The 20,577-nt window shown below is 42.7% G+C and overlaps 1 protein-coding gene and 1 long non-coding RNA gene across 5 annotated transcripts in view; one reads left to right on the top strand and one right to left on the bottom strand.

The window, feature by feature from the left end:
* Positions 1–20,577, bottom strand: part of RORA (RAR related orphan receptor A) — a 694,742-nt gene that overhangs the window by 124,385 nt on the left and 549,780 nt on the right. The gene's annotated exons all lie outside the window — the stretch shown is intronic.
* Positions 435–17,301, top strand: LOC141577980 (uncharacterized). 3 transcript variants are annotated; one of them, XR_012507698.1, is made up of 4 exons: positions 435–6,232; positions 9,695–9,772; positions 10,464–14,008; positions 14,285–17,301. It is a non-coding gene; the product is annotated as an uncharacterized LOC141577980 (long non-coding RNA). The 3 variants fall into 3 exon arrangements; XR_012507699.1 differs by having other exon boundaries at positions 10,464–13,294; positions 13,385–17,301; XR_012507697.1 differs by having other exon boundaries at positions 10,464–17,301.

Here is a 20,577-nt window from a genome sequence, read left to right on the forward strand (position 1 = left end):
TTTGAATATATATGTTTGGATTCATCAGACTCACATAGGGTTAACTGAGTATTCACAGACGGGCTGCATGAGAAACTGGTAACTGGCTAAAGGATAGGGCTTACCTCTACTTTATATCCTTTGGAATAATGTATCATGTACCCATGTGGCCCTTCCAAAAAAAATTAAATAATGTTAATGTCTGTGAAACCACTGATTAAATGACAAAGTAAAAAGATGACCCTTTTAGCATTTTCTGGGGGTGAGGCTGAATGAGGTGCGTCTTCAGAGCCCCCACTCTCCACACCTGGCTCCCCAGCCTCTGACCTTCCTGGTTGCCCACAGCTCAGTTCAGGGTGGATCAGGCTGGCGCTTGTTTGAGCTAATGGCCCCCAAACCAGGAACTCCCCGATCTGTACCAGATCCATCAGACAGATCTGAATCGGGAGGGACCTTCCCTGTAGGACTGATGGTGGAATTATCCCCAGGGATGAGGGCCCCCACTGGGCTATGCCAAACATATTTGCTGCAGCTTTGACCAGCGATCATTTTGGAATTAGTTTTGCTTTCAGTTGCAACTCCGACCAGTGATAATTTTGGAATTCGTATTATTAGTTTTTTGGTTGCAAGGAACAAAGACTCACCAAGCTAGGGGAAGCTTATCACAAGGGTATACGTGGAGTAATAAGAATATTTCTCTGGGGAATCTAGGAAGGCTAAGAAAACAATAACCTCAAAAACAACAACTCTCAATCAGGTGCCCAAGCACTGTGCTAAGTGCTTTGTGCAGAGAATGTTGCTTCCACCCCACTCAAACCCAGAACGCTGTCTCTGTTATGACCCCCATTTTACAGGACTTTTGGGCTCGTGGAGGTCCTCGGTGCCACAGAGCGATGGGGCCCTTGGAAGTGGCACCTGGAAAATCTGCTGCTCTCCCACCTCTTGCTACCGGGCAGCGCGGTACCTCTCGGGGCTGCTGCTTCTCCCGGGACGCTTGCTTCTCCGTTCTGATACCGGATGGCTTACTCACTACCCACTGGGCTCACTCATTGATTTTACTTCCTTCAAGCACCGTCCTTTGAGCCCCTCCTCCACTTCAAGTTCTCCTCTGCCCATCAGCTGCCTCCTAACTGCCGCCTCCTCTCCAGACCTCCTGTTCACATCCCTGAAAGAGGGAGAGACTGGGAGGTCCTCCTTCCACTGGAGGCCGGCCACTTCCTGACCTGTAGGCTGGCTGTCCCAGATCGGGGTCCCATTCTGTTCCATTTCTCTGCGACTGAGGGCTACCAGGCCTCTTTGGGTACCTCTTTTCCTTCGCTCCTCAAAGTTTTTCTTTTTGAAAACTGCCCTCAGACCAGGCATCGGACGCTGCGGATGCAGCACTAACGGAGCACAAGGCGCTTGCCCCCAGTGCACTTGCCCTCTGCCTCCCTTACCTGCAGGGGTGGGTGTGCCAGACCTTCTGGCCCGTCCAGTCTGGAGACAATGACCATGACTGACCGCTGAGCTCTTGCCTCAGTCCCGATTTCACCACTCCTGGGGTTCCTGCATTCACGCCTTCTCCTGGTTTTCCAGCCACCACTTCCAGAAACTCGGCCCAGTGTAGTCCAGTGTCCAAGGTGACCGAGCAGACAGCCTCCGCAGCTGGGCGGAGACGGATGGGAGGGAGTCCTGGGGGACACCGCTCAGAGCCCCGGCCACAAATGGTGGGGTCACCAACTCTTCTACCACAATTGCTCAGCAAATACCCAAGTGGTTCTCCTCTTTTCTTCCTTATTTCTCTTCTGTCAGAGGGACTCCAGGCCTTGTCGAATGGTTGACCTAAATGAACCTTTTCCAGGCTTGTCTTCCACATTCCTCAAACTCCTAATAATCCTTCAAAACCCAGCTCCCGGAATTTCCCTCCTCACTGCATCCTCCCCTAAATTCTTAATGACTCTCATGGCCTCGTGTGGTCTCCTTTCCTACTTGGGACATAATTTTACTGGTGCACTGCAGGTATTTAGATGTGTGTACTGGAGTGTAAACTCATAGAAGGCAGGGACCATGTCTGGATGATTTCTTTATTTTTCATTTAAATAAGCTGTTTGAGAACGGTTTCAGATTTATAGAAAAGACACAAAGAGCATCCAGAGCGTTGTTCTGTGCCCCTTGCCTGGCTTTACTACGGTAACTTTGTTACAACTAAGGGATCAGCATGACTGTGTTATTAGTAACTACTTTTCACAGTTTATTCAGATTTCACTAGTTTTCCTCTAATGTCCCTTCCTATTCCAGGATGCCATCTAGGTACTGCATTTTGTGGGGTGGTAGCATCTCCTTAGCCTCCTCTGGTCTGTGACAGTTTCTTCAAGGCTCTTTGCTTTTTGACGACCTTGACAGTTTTGAGGCAGACGGTCACGTCTGTTGCAGAACGTCGCCTGGTTTGGGGTCGCCTCACATTTCCCTCGTGGTTACGTTGGGGGTTGTTGATTTTTCAACACCAGCATGGACAGAAGCGCCTATAGCATGTACCGCCTAGCACAGACCAGGCATTCGATAAATGGTTACTGAACTGAATAGAATTCAAGTGTTTCTCTAGCACCTTCAAAATAAATAGAACCCTCTCAATGCTCTTAGAGAGGAGACATGTGGAACTCAAGTCCTGTAAAGATCTTCCACACAGTTAAACAGCAAAAGACAGCAGGCGACCAAGCGTCAGAGAAGGAGAGCCAGGAGACTGACCTGTGGCAGCTCAGGAGACGGATTAATCAACACGAGTGGGTGAAGCCAGCAACGTGTATGTGAAAGAAGAGACCGGAAAAGGAGGGAGGACTGAGAGAGGCCCTTTCCAGTTCTCAAAGCACCCAGCTCTTTCCCACCTTAGGGTCTGCTTAGCTGCTGAGACCGAGGTCTAGAAAGCATTTCCAGTCCCTCTCTCCTTCTCATTCTTTAGTTTCATGCCCAAATGTGACCTCTGCAGACCCCATGGTTTAAGACAGCCTCCACCACCACTCTCTCTCAGTGGCCTTGTTTGTTTCCTTCATCACTGCTGTCAATGTTTATGATTGTTTATTTCTTTATTGTTTGTCTCTCTCCTTAGAGTCTCACCTCCCTGAGGACAAGGAGGGTATTTTTTATTCACTCTGGCAGAGGGCTCTACCCACACATACTGTACTCAAGTTATCTTGCTGCATGAATAGAAGGGTTGCTGTTGCATGAGCCTGGTGAGACGTGAGATGGTGAGAAGTTCCATGAGCAATGGCTGGAAGAGTCACTGGAATGGAGCAATGACCTGGGTGGGCAGTGCGATGTGCCAGGTCATGAGACTGATCACAGTGGTGTCAGGTGATCTTGAACAGGGTGGCATAATTTGGGCAAATGCCAGCAGTGTGCTAGGTGTGGGCTGCACAGAGATAGAGGCCATCTAGTATTTTTCCGTCATGGGAAGGCCAACATAGGTTCACAGTCAAAAAATGGGGGATAAGGAAGAAGTGAGGTCAAGGGAAGGCTGGGGGCTATAGGAATGTCTGTCTGTCTAAGCTGAAGATGTACCCCATGAATGAGACTATCCCAAAAGCTCCTGGAAGGTAGCGGGGGCACCTGGTTTAACTTCTCTGGTATTGGCACAATCCCAAGGAGAAAAAGGGCACTCAAGTCTATGCTTCTTCTTTTTAAATTTTTTTTTTAATTTTAAAAAATTAAAAAAAAACTTTTTTTGGAGACTTTGTCAAAAATTAATCTACCAAAAGTTTGTGCAGCAATATTTACAGTAGCCAAGACATGGAAACAACCTAAATGTCCATCAATAAATGGATAAATAAGTTGTGGTATATTCATACAAGGGAATACTACTCAGCCATAAAAAAGAATAAAATAATGCCATTTGCAGCAACATGGGTGGACCTAAAGATCATCATTCTAAGAGAAGTAAGCCAGAAAGAAAGAAAAATACCATATGATATCACTCATACGTGGAATCTAAAAAAAAACGAACTTATTTAATGAAACAGAAAGACTCACAGACATAGAAAACAAACTTATGGTTGCTGGGGGCGGGGAAGGATGTGGGAAGGGATAAATTGGGAGCTCAACATTTGCAGATACTAACTAAAATATATATATATAATAGATAAACAACAAGTTTATACTATATAGCGCAGGCAACTATATTCAATATCTTATAGTAACTTATGGTGAAAAGGAATATGAAAACAAATACATGTATGTTCATGTGTGACTGAAGCATTCATGTACACCAGAAATTGACACAACATTGTAAACTGACTATACTTCACAATAAAAAACATATATATATATATATATATATATATATATATATATAAATTTAAAATTAGGGGTGGAAATAATTAGGTATCTTTATTTATTCACATTTATTTATCTATTTTTAATGGAGGTGCTGGGGATTGAACCCAGGACCTCGTGCATGCCAAGCATACACTCTATCACTGAGCCATATACCCTCCCGCTTAGTCAACGCTTCTGAGTGAGAAAGGTGAAATGGAAGATGAAGACTTGTCATGTTTGCTGTAGGGTTTAGTAGTAGGAAAGGACAGCCATCTTTGGAAGCATGAAGAAATCAATAAGATTCTGGGCTCAGAATGGAAAGGACCCCATTGAAATCTTTGATAATTTCTACCATGTTTGCTATATGATTACAAAGGACAGAATCAGCGTATATTCTGATTACCTTGAAAAGTATATGTATTTCCCATCTGAATTCAATTTAAAAATGCTGACCAAAGGGCAGTGTTTCATACAGACTCTGACTGGAACAAGCCCAGTGGGAAAAGGCCTGGAAAGCACACGGCAAAGAAAGCCTGAGAGTCCGGAGTGTGAATTAGAAACTAAAGGGGTACGCGTCGTCTGTGCACACCTATATAAAAAATTACAATGGTTGAACTCTACCTACTTTTCATCCACCCCAAGTAACAGCTCTGTGAAAGAAAGTTAACAATGCCCTGTGTGTTTGGACGTCTAGAGGTAACTGTCGGTGATACAGCTCGTTGGGTTCCCAGGAGGACCAAAAACACAGTCCAACCAATCTTTCTCTGACAAGGCAGGGGTGGGCAGAGGAAAACATGAAGAATGGCCACACTTCTACATCTGAAGGTCAGAACATGAGATCAAGGAACGTGTCTCTGCTATTTTAAATCTTTTGAACCCCCAGGAGGTAAGCAGGTGAGTCCGGTTCACTGACTTGTAACTCAGGAATTCCTTCTCTCCTCTGTACCTCCTCAGACCTGGGGAAAATGGGTATTCGCCTGTGCAGTCCCCTCATTTGTCCAGGGGCCAGTGTGATTTGTCCAGTCACCCTGGAAGATGGCTTTAGAGCCAGACTGGACCTTTTTTTTTTTTTTTTAATTAAAAATAAATTTTTAATGGGGGTAGGTAATTAGATTTACTTGTTTATTTATTTTTTAAACAGAGGCACTGGGAATTGAACCCAGGACCTCATGCATGCTAGGCATGCGCTCTACCACTAAGCTATACCCTCCCCCCCATGCTAGGAGCTTCTAACCCACCTTTCCTTTCACAGTCCTCAGCAGCCCATCTGGGGACTGACCACAAAATTGGCTGTGAATCTACATTCTGGTTTCCACTCTCCATTCATTTCAACATATTCAAATATCTCAAGCACGGCTCACTATGTATTTTTTTTTCCTCCTCACATTACTTCTGCAACAACCTTGAGGTGGCCAAGGGAAAAACAAAACAAAACACCGCCCACACACACACTCATTTTAATGAAATGCACACCAGGCATCTGACCTGGCTCCTGCTTCCCTGCTGATCTCCAGCCCATATCAGTTCATTTCCTTAACAGAAAATAGGTGGCAACTTTGCAGATGGAAAGTAATTTCCCTACAAATATTCCCAGAGAGGTTACTAGCCCTACTTGACAGTTTTATTATGACTTTTGTTTCAAGCTAAGGGGGGACTGCCACCTTGGCCAGGTAGTCCGGTGAAAAAAAGTTTCACACTTTGGGTTTGTTTGAATGTCAGAGGGAAAAACAAGAAACAAAGGACAAGTGTGTTGGCTGCATGGTGAGTACACTGTGTTCGAAGAGCAGCTCTTGGGATCCTGGCTGTCTGCCTCACTTCCCACACACAAACTTTCAGATCCTGAGACATCAGCGTGGGTCGAAGGGAATCACCGCGGCACCTGAACAGCCAGCTGGGAGGGAGGCGGGCAGCTGCGGTGACCTGACAGGACCTGCTTGTAAACACTGGTTATCAGCTCATTCACAAGGTACGCCAACTGGGGGCAAGTTAACTCGTTTTACTCTTCCCTGGATTTAACTGAAAGTTGTTATGCTTTTACAAGAACCGGATCATCTAAATACTTCACATGTAGACGAGAAAACTAGACAACATAAAGGCAAGCCAACGAGTGTCATTAATAGCCACTTACGTGTATTTCACGAATAGTAATTTACATGTAGGGGCTACTTTCATTCATGTTTTGCCACCTATGTATTTTTTAAAGGGTCAGATAGTGTTGGCCGCCAGCTAAAATATAGGATATTCAGTTCGATTTGAATTTAAAATAAACAATGAACAAATTTTTAGTCTAAGTATGTTCTGAACTTTGTGTGGGACATACTTATATTCATTGTTAATTGACACTGGGTCCATTAACCAGACGATAATTTTTTCTTCTGCTTCCTTCTTTTTTGTCCTTTCGGTGGCTTAATTTTAGGAACCCTATTAGAGGGTGGAGAGAGAAATACAATTCAAGCCCATTGGGTGTCCTACTTATCATCAGCTGAGGCACATGTGTCAGTCAGAAGGGGAGGAATTTGATACTTTGAGTTCAAAATGGTGATTATCTGCCTTCTCCCTATTACCGTATAGACAGAATTAGCCAAAGACTGTTGCCTTCCAGAGTTTGGATTTTGCAGACCAGTAAAATGTGAAAAGAAAAGGAAATGGTGAGAAGATCAATATATGGTTGCCAAGTTTAAATTAGATCAAATAAGAATGTTAAAAATACCACAACTGCCATCTTCAATTATCAGCAATTCATAAAAGGAAAGAACATTTCAATGTCCCCAAAGTAGGAAGGACACACTCTCAGAATAAAGAGTAACACTTCTTAAACAAAGTTGGCAGCCTTGCAACGCCCTACCCTCAGTTGTGCGGAAGCTTGGTCACCATGTGGGGCCAGGCCAGGGTATATCTTAGGAGCACCTGTCAAAAGCACCCGTAGTGGCACGGCATGTCATACGAGTTTGTGCTGCTAGCAAGTAATCACAGAGCACCTTCCAGTAAAGGAAGGAGAAGGTGAACACAGCTGGGTTAAATTTCGATGGCCTTAAATTAATATCTAATTTAAGGATTTTCTTTTTGAGAAGCAGCCTATTTGTGTGGAAGTGTAATATGACTTTTCTCAAACCAGGAAGCATTTCCTCAACTCAAAAAGTCCAGAAAACCTTTTTTTGGGGGAGGGTATAGCTCAGTGGTAAGAGCCCATGCTTAGCATGCACAAGGTCCTGGGTTCAATCCCCAGTACCTCCATTGAAATAACTAAATAAATAAAAACCTAATTACCTCCCCCACAAAGAAAACCCCACAAAACCTTTTCTATTATCATATTAAATGACGTAAGTCAGACGGAGAAAGACAAATATAATATGATATCCCTTACATGTGGAACCTAAAAAAACTTTTTTAATGATACAAATTTTATTTGCAAACCAAAAACAGAATCACGGACATAGAAAACAAACTATGATTACCAAAAGGGAAAGGGCTGGGGAGGGATAAATTAGGAGTTCAGGATTAACAGATACACATTACTATATATAAAACAGATTAAACAACATAGCCCTACTGTATAGCACAGGGAACTATATTCAATTTCTTGTCATAACAGATAATGGAAAAGAATCTGAACAGAAATGTATATATATATGTATAACTGAATTGCTTTGCTGTACACCTGAAATTAACATTGCAAATCAACTACACTTCAATTAAAAATTAAAAAATAAATTTTCCTTTGGAGATAGCACAATCTCTGTACTTTTCCTCTCTCTCTCTCTAAAATGAATGCTTCAGGAACTGGATAATGTGACACTGAACTTAAACAGCTCCCTTGCTAAGAGAGTTCAGAGGTCTTTGAAACCACAGGTAATGAAGCCTCCTGGCTCCTGTGAGCCGGCAGAATGTGTGACCCTGGCTGAGGAGAGTTTGCCAAAAGGCAGGTGTAGTCGGTGGCAGGGCTGGGAGACCATGTCCCCAGGTTCAGTGTTTCTATCACCCTTCCCATTTTCACAAGGGAAAATGATGGTGTGAATGGGGAGAACTGCCCGAAATTGCTGAGTAATTAATAGAAACCACGATTAAAATAAATGATTAAAATCAATTGCCCAACCCAAGTCTGGTGTGTAGTTTCTTGGGTCCTTCTCCTGCCTGAGAAACACATAGACTTTTCACCACAGGAACTTTTCCTTGAATAGGACTCAAATTAAATTTCACATGCCACGGAGAGATTCAAAGTGGTATTTACCAATGGTCTTCAGATATTCTTTCCTTTTCCCCATGGCTATGAACTAAGAACTGAATATCCTTCAAATGAATTTATTTACAAAACAGAAAGAGACTCGCAGACACAGAAAACAAACTTATGGTTACCAAAGGGGGAAGGGTGGGGAGGGATAAATTCAGAGTCCGGGATTAGCAGATACACACTACTATATATAAAAGAGATAAACAACAAGGTCCTACCATTTAGCACAGGGAACTATAGTCAATAGCTTGTAATAGCCGATAATGACAAAGGACATGAAAAGGAATATATATGTACAACTGAATCACCATGCTGTACGCCAGAAATTAACACAGCATTGGAAATCAACTATACTTCAATAAACAACAACAAAAAAACCCTGAGTACCCTTTTGAGGGGCTCTTTGAGGCAAAGAAGTGGTCATTGAACACATATACACACACACACATACTCTAAAATATTTGTTAACATATGCTTAAAAACCATGAAGAATATCCCCAACTTTAAAAATAATTTGATATAATTTTATTATAATTTTATTTGTCTTTTTCTAATCATAGGGTTACTTGGTGTCTTTTGCTCCTATTACATACCTAATTTTTTATTCACTGGTTACAATGAATATTATCATATAAATATTTCTCATGTTGTTATAATTACCCACAACTTTACTTTAAAGGATGTATACTACAAATCATATGAAAAAAATATTTCTATCCCCCATTTTTCATCCCCAGTTTTTAACATGTGATAATCTGTGTTTTAGGGCAATGGGTGGGGGGACCATTTTTACACTATGTTTTTCTGTAATGATGACACTTTAAAATAACTGTAGTTGTTTATTACTTTCAAGACAAGTAAAAACCAAAGATACAAAACACATATACTCCCGGTAAAACTCACTTCAACCTGACTTTTAAGGAGGTCCACTTAGCATCACCTTCTCATCACACCCTGTGAACCACAGTCCTCTCCCTGACCGACCTGAGACATTCAGTACCCCTCTGTCCTCGAGACAGTTGTCTCTCTGAGGGAAGCAGTGCAACCAACTTCCTTTTTTTTTTTAACTTCTCTGAATCTCAGCTCTTCCGTAATTCCCAAGGCTCAGGTATTTCCCCCCCAGCCCTTTTCAATATCAGCTTGTTTTCATTCCTCTCTGCTGTTTGCCTTACTAATTCTAACATGATTATTTTCTTTCAGGCTCCACCGAATAGAAGAGAGAGAGTTTTGCCTTTGATTCCAGAATGATGTTTCACAGAAAGTCAACTCTCGTTCCAGGTACTTGATAAACATCTCACTCACTAATTTCTCACTGCTTCTAAGTGGTGAACATTTTGGTAAGCAAGTCCAGAGCTCCTCAGACACTGTTTGCCTCCTACACAACAAGTAAGCTCATGAAAACCACGGAGCGGGGCCTGGCCCTCCGCTCCTCTTTAATGGTTCCTGTCACCCGGGGGCCAGGCTGCCGCCACCATGACTCTGCATTCGGGCCGCTGCCTCAGGGCAGGTGGAGGAATGCAAATGACTGTGGCCCTCAAATTGCAATTTAAGGGTAGCTGTTAGGTGATACCCTTCCCATATATTTCTCTTCCTAACCACCAAGTCTGAGGATAATGTGCTATTTTTACTTATTTTCAGTGGAGAGAACATTAAACCTTAAGGTGATGGTGGCATATTGCTGAATTATGTATTTCAGCCTGACTAGAATAAATTCGATTTTTCTGTTGTTGTTGGAGAGAGGGAAGAAAAGAGAGCTTTGAATCCAAAGAAAATTAGATGAAAAAGCTAGGTTTTCCTGATTTCCTAGGTTCTAGGTATAACGAAAACATAGCCACAATTAATAATATAATCAAACTGTAAAAAGTTGTCATCATTGACAACGTGTTTCTGGCCAGACATCCAGAATCTGTGTACTCAGATTTTAATTACATTTGCACCTATTGATTTAAAATATGCTTTTTGCCCTCAGAATGCAATGATGAGATTTAAAGGAAGAAGAACACGCTAAAAGGCTTTCCAAAAGGGTCCGAGGCCTGGATAGTGACGCTTGCATTCAAGGATGCTGCGTGGCATTACAGAAATGAATCAGAGACTCAGGCCCGCCACTTCCTTAGAAACAGAAACATGCATAAAATTGTTAGAGTAAACGAGTTTTTAATTTCAACTAAAAACAAACAAACGAACAAAAAAACAACACTTCACTTTGGACTTGGCTGGAGAAAAACCGTAAGTCTGTTCATGGCCCAACCTCTGCCCAAGTCAACTATGGGTCTGACTGGCCGCATTTTCAGTTTCTTTATTTTCAGACCTGGCTCTCTCTTGTTGTAAGGCTGGTAGCAGTCATAGTGATCGTGGGGTTTAGCACTTTAAGAGTCACCATTTTAAAACGCCGAAATATTTTTCTTTAAGGGTAAACCTGTTTCTCAAGTGAACTCCTGGAGGAAGCCTGTTCTGTGCATATTCAGAAGTGGTCTACAAGGAGGAGGGCTGAGAAGCTCGCCCAGGTCCTCAGAGAGACCACTCCTCTTCACCTACCGGAAATCTGTGTCTCCCTCCTTTTCAGGTCTGTCTCCCTAGGCTGGGAAGGACAGCCTCATGTAGCCACTCTTGGAAAGGGGTCAGGATGTGGTGCTCAGATTCCCTGACTTTTACTTGCATAGAGGGTGGGAGAAAGAGAGGAGGAGGAAATGAAACCATGAGGAAGGAGAAGAAGGGAAAGAAGCAAAATCACCCAGCCACCTGCCCTTTGGAGGAAACTGCCGCACACAGGTACCTCTGTGGCCTTGGAAGTATATGGTTTCCCCTCGTACTAGGTGGAACGCAATCTAAGGTTACAAAAGGAGGAGGATGCTTCCCACCCAAGTTTTTTTGTTTGTTTGTTTTGTGTGTGTTAGTTTGCAGGGGGAGGAAAACATTTCTTTTCCCTCTGCCCGTTTTGGGTTCACTGCGGGGGTCCTGCAAATTAGACTGATAAAAGACAGATTATAGGGAGAAAAACAAATTTAGGAACTCAATGCATTGAATACTCAGTGATGAGTGACTCCAAGGAACGGTTACAACTTGGGCTTCTATGGGCATCTTAGCAAAGAACAGTAAATTTGCAGAGAAGCGACAATGCAAAGGAAAAGGGTTTTAGGCTTCCAAGGGTGGTAAGCCGTGGAAAGGTAAGTATATGGGGGAAAGTAGTGGAAGATAAGGATGTTTTACCAAAGTTTATTATGGAGTTTCCTCGGGTACAGTTTCGGGGCTGATTAAGAGTCTGGAGTCGTCTCTGGTGGTTAAGAATTGGCCTGCCCTTCCTGGCAGCGACCAGGAGGCCATAAAGAGTTCATCCTGTGTCTGCTTCTTCCCCAATTGTTTTCAGCTCAAAATAGGCCTTATGCCACAGTGGCATGTTTTGGGGTGGCATACTCTGAACCACATTCAAGTTCAATTTTTCCTTCTTTTTAAAAGTTTCTTAAAGTAAGACATATACACGGGAGAAGTTATAAGTAGAAATTTGGAAGTTATACAGAAGCTAAGAGAAGCATGCAAAAACATGACTAAATCTTATCTCATTAGTCGAACGCAAGCTCATCTAGGTATAGTTCCAGTAATTTTTTCCTACACTTTTTTTTTCTGCACGTAACCGAGATCATTCTCCACACAGAATTTCGCATACCTCGGTTCTGTTCAACCAATCAAAAATATTTTCTCAAGCTATTATTCACTCTTTAAATATCATTTTAATGGCAGTATAATTTCCCAGCATATGACTGTACCATAATTTATTATAATTTTCCTAATATTTAGACATCTAGGGTGTACTTAAATAAACGTTTTGTGTGTGTGCATAAATCTTAGCATTTCAAATTATTTCCTGAGGATAATCTACTAGAGGTAGAAATATGGGATCAAAAGAATATCATCATTTTTCAGGTCTTTAGAGCACATATTACCCGGAAGTTGCATCCACTAACATTAGCACAATATATGAGTGTCTTCCCAAAGCTCTGACTGCATTGGTTGTCATTTAACCTTTGCTATTTTGTCAGGTCCCTGTTATTTAATTTTGCATTCAGTGGTGAGGCTGAAAGTTGTTTAGTATATAATAAGCTTTTTGTATTTTCTCTTCTACAAGTTATCAGTTCAGGACTTGTCTGTTTTTTCACTGATTTATAGTAACACTTTATAAACCAAGGTTATTAGCTTTCTTTGTGCTTCAATTTTTGAAAAAAAAAACTTATCAGTTTGCTTTTTGTCCTCTGATTTTGTTATGATTATTTTTGAGGTATGGAAATTTCATATTTCTCTATCTTTTAATTTATTGGCCTTTTACTCTGATTTCTTCCATTCCTTTAAAGTATAGGAAATCTTTCCCTACCTAGTACTGGATAAATATGCAGAAACACATTCTTTTATTTATTTAATCAGTTTTTCAAAAATATGATTTCTTGAGCCTATCTGGACCCGTAATTTATTATATGGTGTGAGAAAAAATGTATTTTTTCCTGATAAGCTAACAATTATCCTGGCATGACTATTTTCCCCATAGTTTTTATATGTATTCCATAAACATATACTCAAGACTATTCTTAAAAAATGCAAGATTATGTTTCGGGGTTTTCAACTGACTTCCTTGCCTGCTCGTTTTACCAGTGGTTTTTCCACCCTTAATTTTTGTTTTTAGAAGTTCTTTTATCTCTTGTATTGAATTCTTTCTACATAAAAGGTGGCCAAGATGACGTACAAAGAAGACCGTTAAAGATTATTGGAGAAAGAGATCTCTGGCTTTACCGTTTTGGGTCTTAGGAGAAAAAGGTACAGTGTTAGCTCTGCTTGTGTCTGTGAAGGGTGGGGTTCATGTTATGACACAGAAAATCAGAAAGGACTTTCATAATTTCTTGATAGTCACAGGAACAGTAATATAAAGAAGAGAATTACGTATCTTTTTATTCATCTCAAGAGAAGAAAATTTCCAGTGAGGAGACTAAGACATTTAATGCTGAAAGGGCATCTCATCTGAGGCTTCTAGGGCACCAGTAAAGGTTTCAACCCGTGTGTCTGTAAAAAATTGCCAGAAACTGTCACAAAATGGAAAATGAGAGCCTGCATTACGATGGTTCTGCTAGGGTTCTATAAGGTATGTGCTGAAAAAGTTTGTTTTGTGCTTAAGGCTTGTTAATAGTATCTTAGGATGATGGGGTTATCGGTGACTTTATTATTTTTGGACATTTAACTGTATTTTCATACCCCCTCCCCAAATTGCAAAGAAGTTTTTTTTTTTTTTTCTTAATAATGGTCTGTTAATTAACTTCTGAAAATACAGTACTGGAAGCTTTAGTCCCAAGAAGTACAATGGTACCAAGAGTGGATTTTCTGTTTTTTCACCTCTTTTCCTCAATAGACACAGTGATACCAAAACTCATCTCATTAGAAGAGATTTTTTGTAGAAACGAGAAAGGACATTTCTAAACCAAGTGCGTTTCTTCTGAATAAGATTTAACCCAAAATGAGGTTGGGGACTGAAAGAAGGTATGAACAACTACCTCTTAAAATTTCTATTCCTAAAGCTAATAGGAATTCTTTTGCAATTTTTTTTTCCTTGACAACCAAGGATTGCTACATCTTGCATGTTAAAAAGTAAAGGACTATAAGTCAGTACTCACTGGATACAATTTTTTTCCCTTGTAAATTCCCTTTTGGTGATACAATTGTGGTATTTTACTATCTGAAAAATTTCTGTTTTTCTTTAATGGTCTTTACTTTCTTCTTTTCTTAGCTCTTCTTAATTGTTCTATTTTTCATTAGTAGACAATTCTCTCCGGTTGATCTACAGTGATTGGGGGTCAGAGTCATGGACAATAGACAATATCTGGTTTAGTCTGGCTCCAGAAATGTTAAACTGTGCCTCAGCCTCTTAACGAGTCACTTGAAGGGTAAGCGACAGTCAGCCCTCCGTGGCAATAATGTCGTTGTTGGAAGCACTTGAGAAAACCTGCTGTAATTTTTTAACACACACACCCTCCCATCCCAAAGCAAGTTTATCTTTGTTTTTAAACCATAAACCACAGTCTGTATTTCTTTTCCATGCCACATTGAAAGGAAATAAAAACCAAGCGCAGTACGTATCACTTAAACACATTAACAATTAGGCAACAGTCCATTTCCCCCTTGAACTTTCCATGCTTGTTTTCCTGTCTTAAAAAAACACTTAAAAGCCATCAAAGTGAGGGGTAGGGGGCATGTTGAGCATGGAAAGTCTTGGCTCTACCACGGATGTCCACACAATTTCTTGGAACAAGGCTTCCAGTAGATAACCCGGTGAGATGGAGGAATTTCTTTCCACTCAGATACTGTCAGGGCCAATGTGCCTTTCAGGAGACTGTGAGATTCTGAGCATTGAAACTGTAAAAAAAATTGAGCTGGACAGATCCTTGCCACCACGGTTTCTGCTAAATATAGATAAGTCGTCATCGCGTTGCACAAGCAATTTCCAGCTACGGCTCCTCAGGAGGAGACGCGGGTCCCGGAGCTCATGTCTCTGGTAGTTAAACTGCACAGAGAGATGCGGACCTTGACCTGGGGGTTGTGGGGAGCCAGGGAAGGAGGCAGCATGGAAACAGGAGAAAGGAGCCTTAGTTTTGGTTAAATAGATAATGACACACTAGGGGATACATAGCAAATGAGGGTACTGGCTTAAAATCTCATTAAGCCTCAATAACTTGGAAGAAAAGAGATGCAGAAGGAGCGCTCCCCCCCCCCCCAGAGTCTGTGTTCAAGTTCCTCCTGTCCCACTGCCTTGGAAACAATGTGGTAACGGGGGGATGAGACCACGAGATATGGTGTTGACAGTCCTGAGTTTGCACCCCAGCTTAATCTGACCCTGTGTGTGATTTGGGGTTAATTACTTAACTTCTCTGAGCCTCAGGGTCCTAGTACACAAAATCTAGGTAGAACAGTATCCCTCACAGTGTTATTAGGATTGACATTTGGATTAAAGTACATGGCACTACTAAGCATGCAACTTCTGCTGGCGCCCGTCGCCTCCTCCCCTTGGAGGCAAGTCGTTGAAGCTTCCCTGGACCCCATTTGCCTCTCTCTTACCAAATCCCATTGGTTGTACCTCCAAAGCATATCCGGAGTTTGTCCCCTTCTCTCAATTCCCATTGCTACCATGTCAGTACAAGCCAGTGGCCTCTCTTGCCTACGTCATTGCAACAACCTCCTGGCTACTTCCTCTCCTTCTGTTTCTAAATCCCGTGCGATCCATCTCTGCACAGCAGGCAGAGAGAAAAGCATACTAAGTCATGCCATCCTCCTCCCCGAAACCCTGCAATGGTTTCCTACTGAGAATAAAATCCAAACCTCGTCATAGCTTTCATGGCTCCGTGCGATCTGGCCCCTGCACACCTCTTTCCTCCTCGACTTCACTGACTATCACTTTCTTCTTCTATTAATATTTTCCAGCTGTACTGGCCTAATTTAACTTCCCAGAACACATCAAGTTTATTTCTACTGCAGGGCCTTTGCATTTGCTGTTTCCGTAGCTTGGAAGAAGTTGCTTCCAGATTCTGTTGTGGTTGAAGCCTTCTCAACAGTTAGGTCCAACGTTCCCTCCTAAAATTTGTCTTCCCTGACTGAGTCTCTATCACAGCCCCTCTTCAGGTTTTTTCTTTTTCATAGCACTTATCCTTACATGCAATGATTTAAAATTTTGCCTCTCTGATTCCCCTATGGGGATGTAAACTTCATGAAAGAAGGGGGCTACAGTTTCACCTCTATATTAGCCCCAAACACTTGGACAGCATTTGGTGAATGAATTCTGAATGAATATGTAAAAATGGGATAATATTTGCCTGAAAGTTTGTGACCAGATTTGACAGTCTTCCTGTGTCTTTCCGTTTCGAAAGATTCTGTCATTTCCTAACCAGGAAAGCCTGAACCCCAGAATAATTTTAAAGACATGCAGTTAGGAAATTTTCAAATATTCAACATAAAATAATTCTTATTAGGATTCCCAAGGCACTTTGGGTATCTGCTTTCATGAAAAAACTAAGAAGGACTTAGAATCTGCATGTCAAGTATCTGTATATAAAGAGATTCTTTTAAACTACCATTTAAAAATTGTGTTCCTTTCGCAGCATTTAGCTTTTCTGAGCAGTCCTATTTACAGCCGGCTGAACACATCCTTACTTCACAGATCTTGAAAAGGAATATGGTTCCACAGCACACAACACATCTGCTAAAAGAAACGGCTCAGGTGAGCACAGCCTGCGTCAGACGCACGCTCTTCAGCTCAGGGAGTTACTCACTCCACTTCCGTGGCTGTGCTGGAAGAGATACACTGTGCAAACTGGATGTATCCTAAGGAAGGTGCTGGAAACCGCGCTGGGAGAAGAAATCGGGAAGGCCTAACTGATGGGGAGGGGGTGGGGGAGGCTGGGAGTCGTTGTCGGATATTTAAAAGTTTCTCCTGTAAAGAGTCTGAGCTGCACGTGCCCCGGGACAGATCTAGAACTGAAGAGCAGAAGCCGCCGGGAGGCCGACTTTGGCTCCATCGTCGGAGGGGAATCTGACAGTCAGCCCATCCTCATGCACAAGCGAAGGCCTCCCTGGAAATACAACAGGCCGGTGTCATCACTGGCTGTTTAACTTCCAGGCAGGCAGACCACGAGCCAGCAAGGACCTGTAAGGACAGGTGGGCAGCTTCTGCCCTTCTGGCAGGTTCTCATGGAGGCCTTTTCACAAATTCCAGGTTGGCTAGCGGGGCCTAACATGGTGTGATTTGTACCATTTGTACCATGGTGTGATTGTTCCTTCTCAGATGTCCTGTGTGGAATACGATGCCTGCCATTGCTAACAATTCAGGCCCAGACAATTTTAAAAAATACATTTTATTTGTTTATTTTTTGTTCTTGTTTTTTTGAGGTGGATAATTAGGTTCACTTATTCACTTATTTATTTTAATGGAGGGACTGGGGCTTGAACCCAGGACCTCATGCATGCTAAGCACGCGCTCCACCACTGAGCTGTACCCTCCCCCCTGGCCCAGACCATTTTGAATTTCAAACGTTCACCTAGAATCTCACAGATCCATGGTTTTATGTTCTGACCTGGAAGCAAGTTACTGGCTATTTCCTACCGAAGAAATCTCTTATCTGGAAGGCTGGAGCAGGCGACTCCTCTTCTTGGTGAATAATAGTTTGTGTTCCAAAAATAACCCCGAGTTTAGGGACAGAAGACAAGGCTGGAGAGTCGAAGGGTTGAATGAGATCACCTTTTCATTTGTGGCCTAAGAACTGTCTGTTACATTTTACCCATCCCTTCTGGCAGGGGCGGCTGGTGACTCCAGGCAGAAGCTGACCCCCTCCTCAGCGACATCCCCCAGCCTGACCCCTCTTTTCTCTTTCTTTCTTTCCTTCCTTCGCCTTTCATTAGAATCCCTGTGAGCCTGTGCACGCTTAGCATGAAAATGAGCCCATTTTATTTTTGGAACCCACAGAGGCAGCCCTGAGGGGAGTGATTGTGTTGCTTTTAGCAGCTAAACAAAAAGGTGTGAAATCATTCGCTGGCTGTTCTAGAATGGGAAAAAATAAATAAATAAACGGAGAAGGAAGGTTCAGGACAGTGTGTGGCAACTTGGACAGAACCTCGGGACTGGGGCTTCTCGGAGACTTATTAGGAACCAAAGCGGCTGTGGGAATGTCTGTACATTCCTCTCACCTTCCCGGGATGGTACTAGACTAACATGGGAGGGCACTGGGATTTTTTTTTTTTCCTGAATGATTCGTTTTGAAAAACTAGTTCCACGTTGCTTTGAAAATAACTTGGGGAAGGGACTAGTCTGAGAAAATTCCTTCGAGCCCTTTGCAACGTTCCCTGTACAGGGAAGGCGAGGGAGAGAAGAGAGGACCGTTTCACCCAGGGTTTTTAAGACCTGGGAACACCTAGCAAATGCTTCTGCGGGCAGGCACGGAGTCTCTACCGCAGGCCTGTACCGATTTAATCACACAACAGTGGTGAGAGACAAAGACCGCCAGCAACAAAGTCTTCTTATGAAACTTGAGGTTTTTGCCTCATGCTGACAACATTCATTGGGAGCCATTTCCTGTTTTGGGGGGCTGCGTGTCCCAGATACCCCTCTTCTTGGAAGAGCATCATATTTTGAAATGTCTCTTCCTTAGCAGGGGTGACTGCATATTCAATTGGCATCTTTGATATGGGATTTTGTTTTCCTTTTACACTTAGGGAATCTTTCTGCAACTACAAAATATCTGAAACAGACAAAAATGCAGAGACTTGATAAATTTTAGCCTTATCCCCAAGATGTCACAATTGCTCCTTGAGCTCTCCTTAAAAAAAAATCAAATGTTATGGCTGTGCTTTTCCTATTTCCATGCTCCTCTCTTCCTCTTTCCCAAGGGACAAGTCCCTTGTTCTTCAACTGATGTGCAACCTTCCACGCTTGGCCTTGTTGCAGGCCTGACCAAGTAGCCATTTGGTTTAGTGAACGTAGCCTTTGGGCTATTTCGCCAGCCAGGCTTCCATGACTGGTGGGCATTGCCACGCGGTGGGCAGCCATTGGGCCTGTCTTATGAATAGGCTTCCTTTTATCCAGCAGTTAGGACAGAATTACAGTAGAGTCCAACGCTAGGAAAAGACATACCTTTAAAAAGTACTATTTAATTGGTTAATCAGTTCATAGAACAAATGATATTAATGGCCCACTTATTGCCAGGGACCATGCTCTGTGCGGAGATATGGTGAGCCACAGACAAATGGAAATTATAACTGCTGTAACACCAGACTTTCTCTTTTGGAAAGGAACTGTCTTTGCTTGGGAAAATCCCATGATAGACCATGACCTTGACCAGGTGGGCAGTAAGAACGAAGAGACAATTCATTGAGCTGAGCAGGATTCTAGAGCGAAGGAGGAGAAAGGAGAAGGGGAAGGAGGAGAGAAATAACTAGGAATTTCAGGGTGAGAGAGAGAGAGATGAGAGATAGGAGTGGGGAAAGGACAAAGGGAAAGACAAGAGGACATATGGCAAAGTGGCTAAAGCCGAAAGAAAATCTATGGTGGTTCAACTGCTAGCAGGCTCCAATATCAAGGTCTCTAAGGATCAGTTGGAAGTCATTTGTGTTTCTGGGAAACAAATGCACTGCTTGGTACCCATCCTCTTCTCCGCACCCAGTAAAATGTTTAGTGAAATAGATTTTTTTCAAGTCAGTATACACACAGCATACACAAGTATACACACACACATATCCATACACATACATGTACCTAAAAGACATCAGATAAGCTGAAATGGATCCATGAAGACAGAAATTCAGCACTGGAGGTGACCATGAACACACAGCCCTGGTGCCTCCCCCTTGTACTCTCCAACCTTGGAATTCTCAGAAACCCATAAAGTCTTGGCTTTCCCTGTGGCCTGGGGAAACTGCACTGAGATGCATCTCAAAGGGCAGAGAGAGCTTATTTGACGTCGGAGTTGAGAGCTGAGCTTACTGTTCGGGTTTTACCCCGTAGGTAATAGGGAACATGATTTGAATACGGGGGTGGATTCTATAATTTAACAAACCTCTATCATAGTTGCCCAAATGCTCTTTCCCCTTGTTTGCAACCAGCAAACACCTACTCATCTTCTGAGATTCTATGTGTGTGTCACTTTATCTGGGGAGCCTTCCCTGACCCCCAGGAAGGGTGATTTTCTTCTTCTGAACTTGCATATCTCTCCATATGTACCTTTCTCTAATACATCGTGTATGACATGGTATCCCATGGTCCTGTACTTGCATGCAACAAAGTAGACCTCATGGCACCACTTTGGAATCCCCACTGCCCAGCAAGACATATGGCTCCTTCACAGAAGGAGACCTGGGGAGGTGAGTAATAAAGGGAAACTTACAAGTGGCCATGCGGCTTTAGAGAGAACAGAACTCCAAGCCCCCAAGTGGGGGCACGCCTCCCCCCCCCCCCCCAGTAATTCTGCTGTTGGACGCCATGTGTCTCGCCCCTTGCTCCTATTTTGAATAAACCCATTGCTCCCCGGAAGTAAAAGCAGTGTCATCATTGTTTGTTTGTTCCCTGCGCC

Source organism: Camelus bactrianus, chromosome 6 (genome assembly GCF_048773025.1).
Source record: "Camelus bactrianus isolate YW-2024 breed Bactrian camel chromosome 6, ASM4877302v1, whole genome shotgun sequence".
NCBI lineage: Eukaryota > Metazoa > Chordata > Mammalia > Artiodactyla > Camelidae > Camelus > Camelus bactrianus.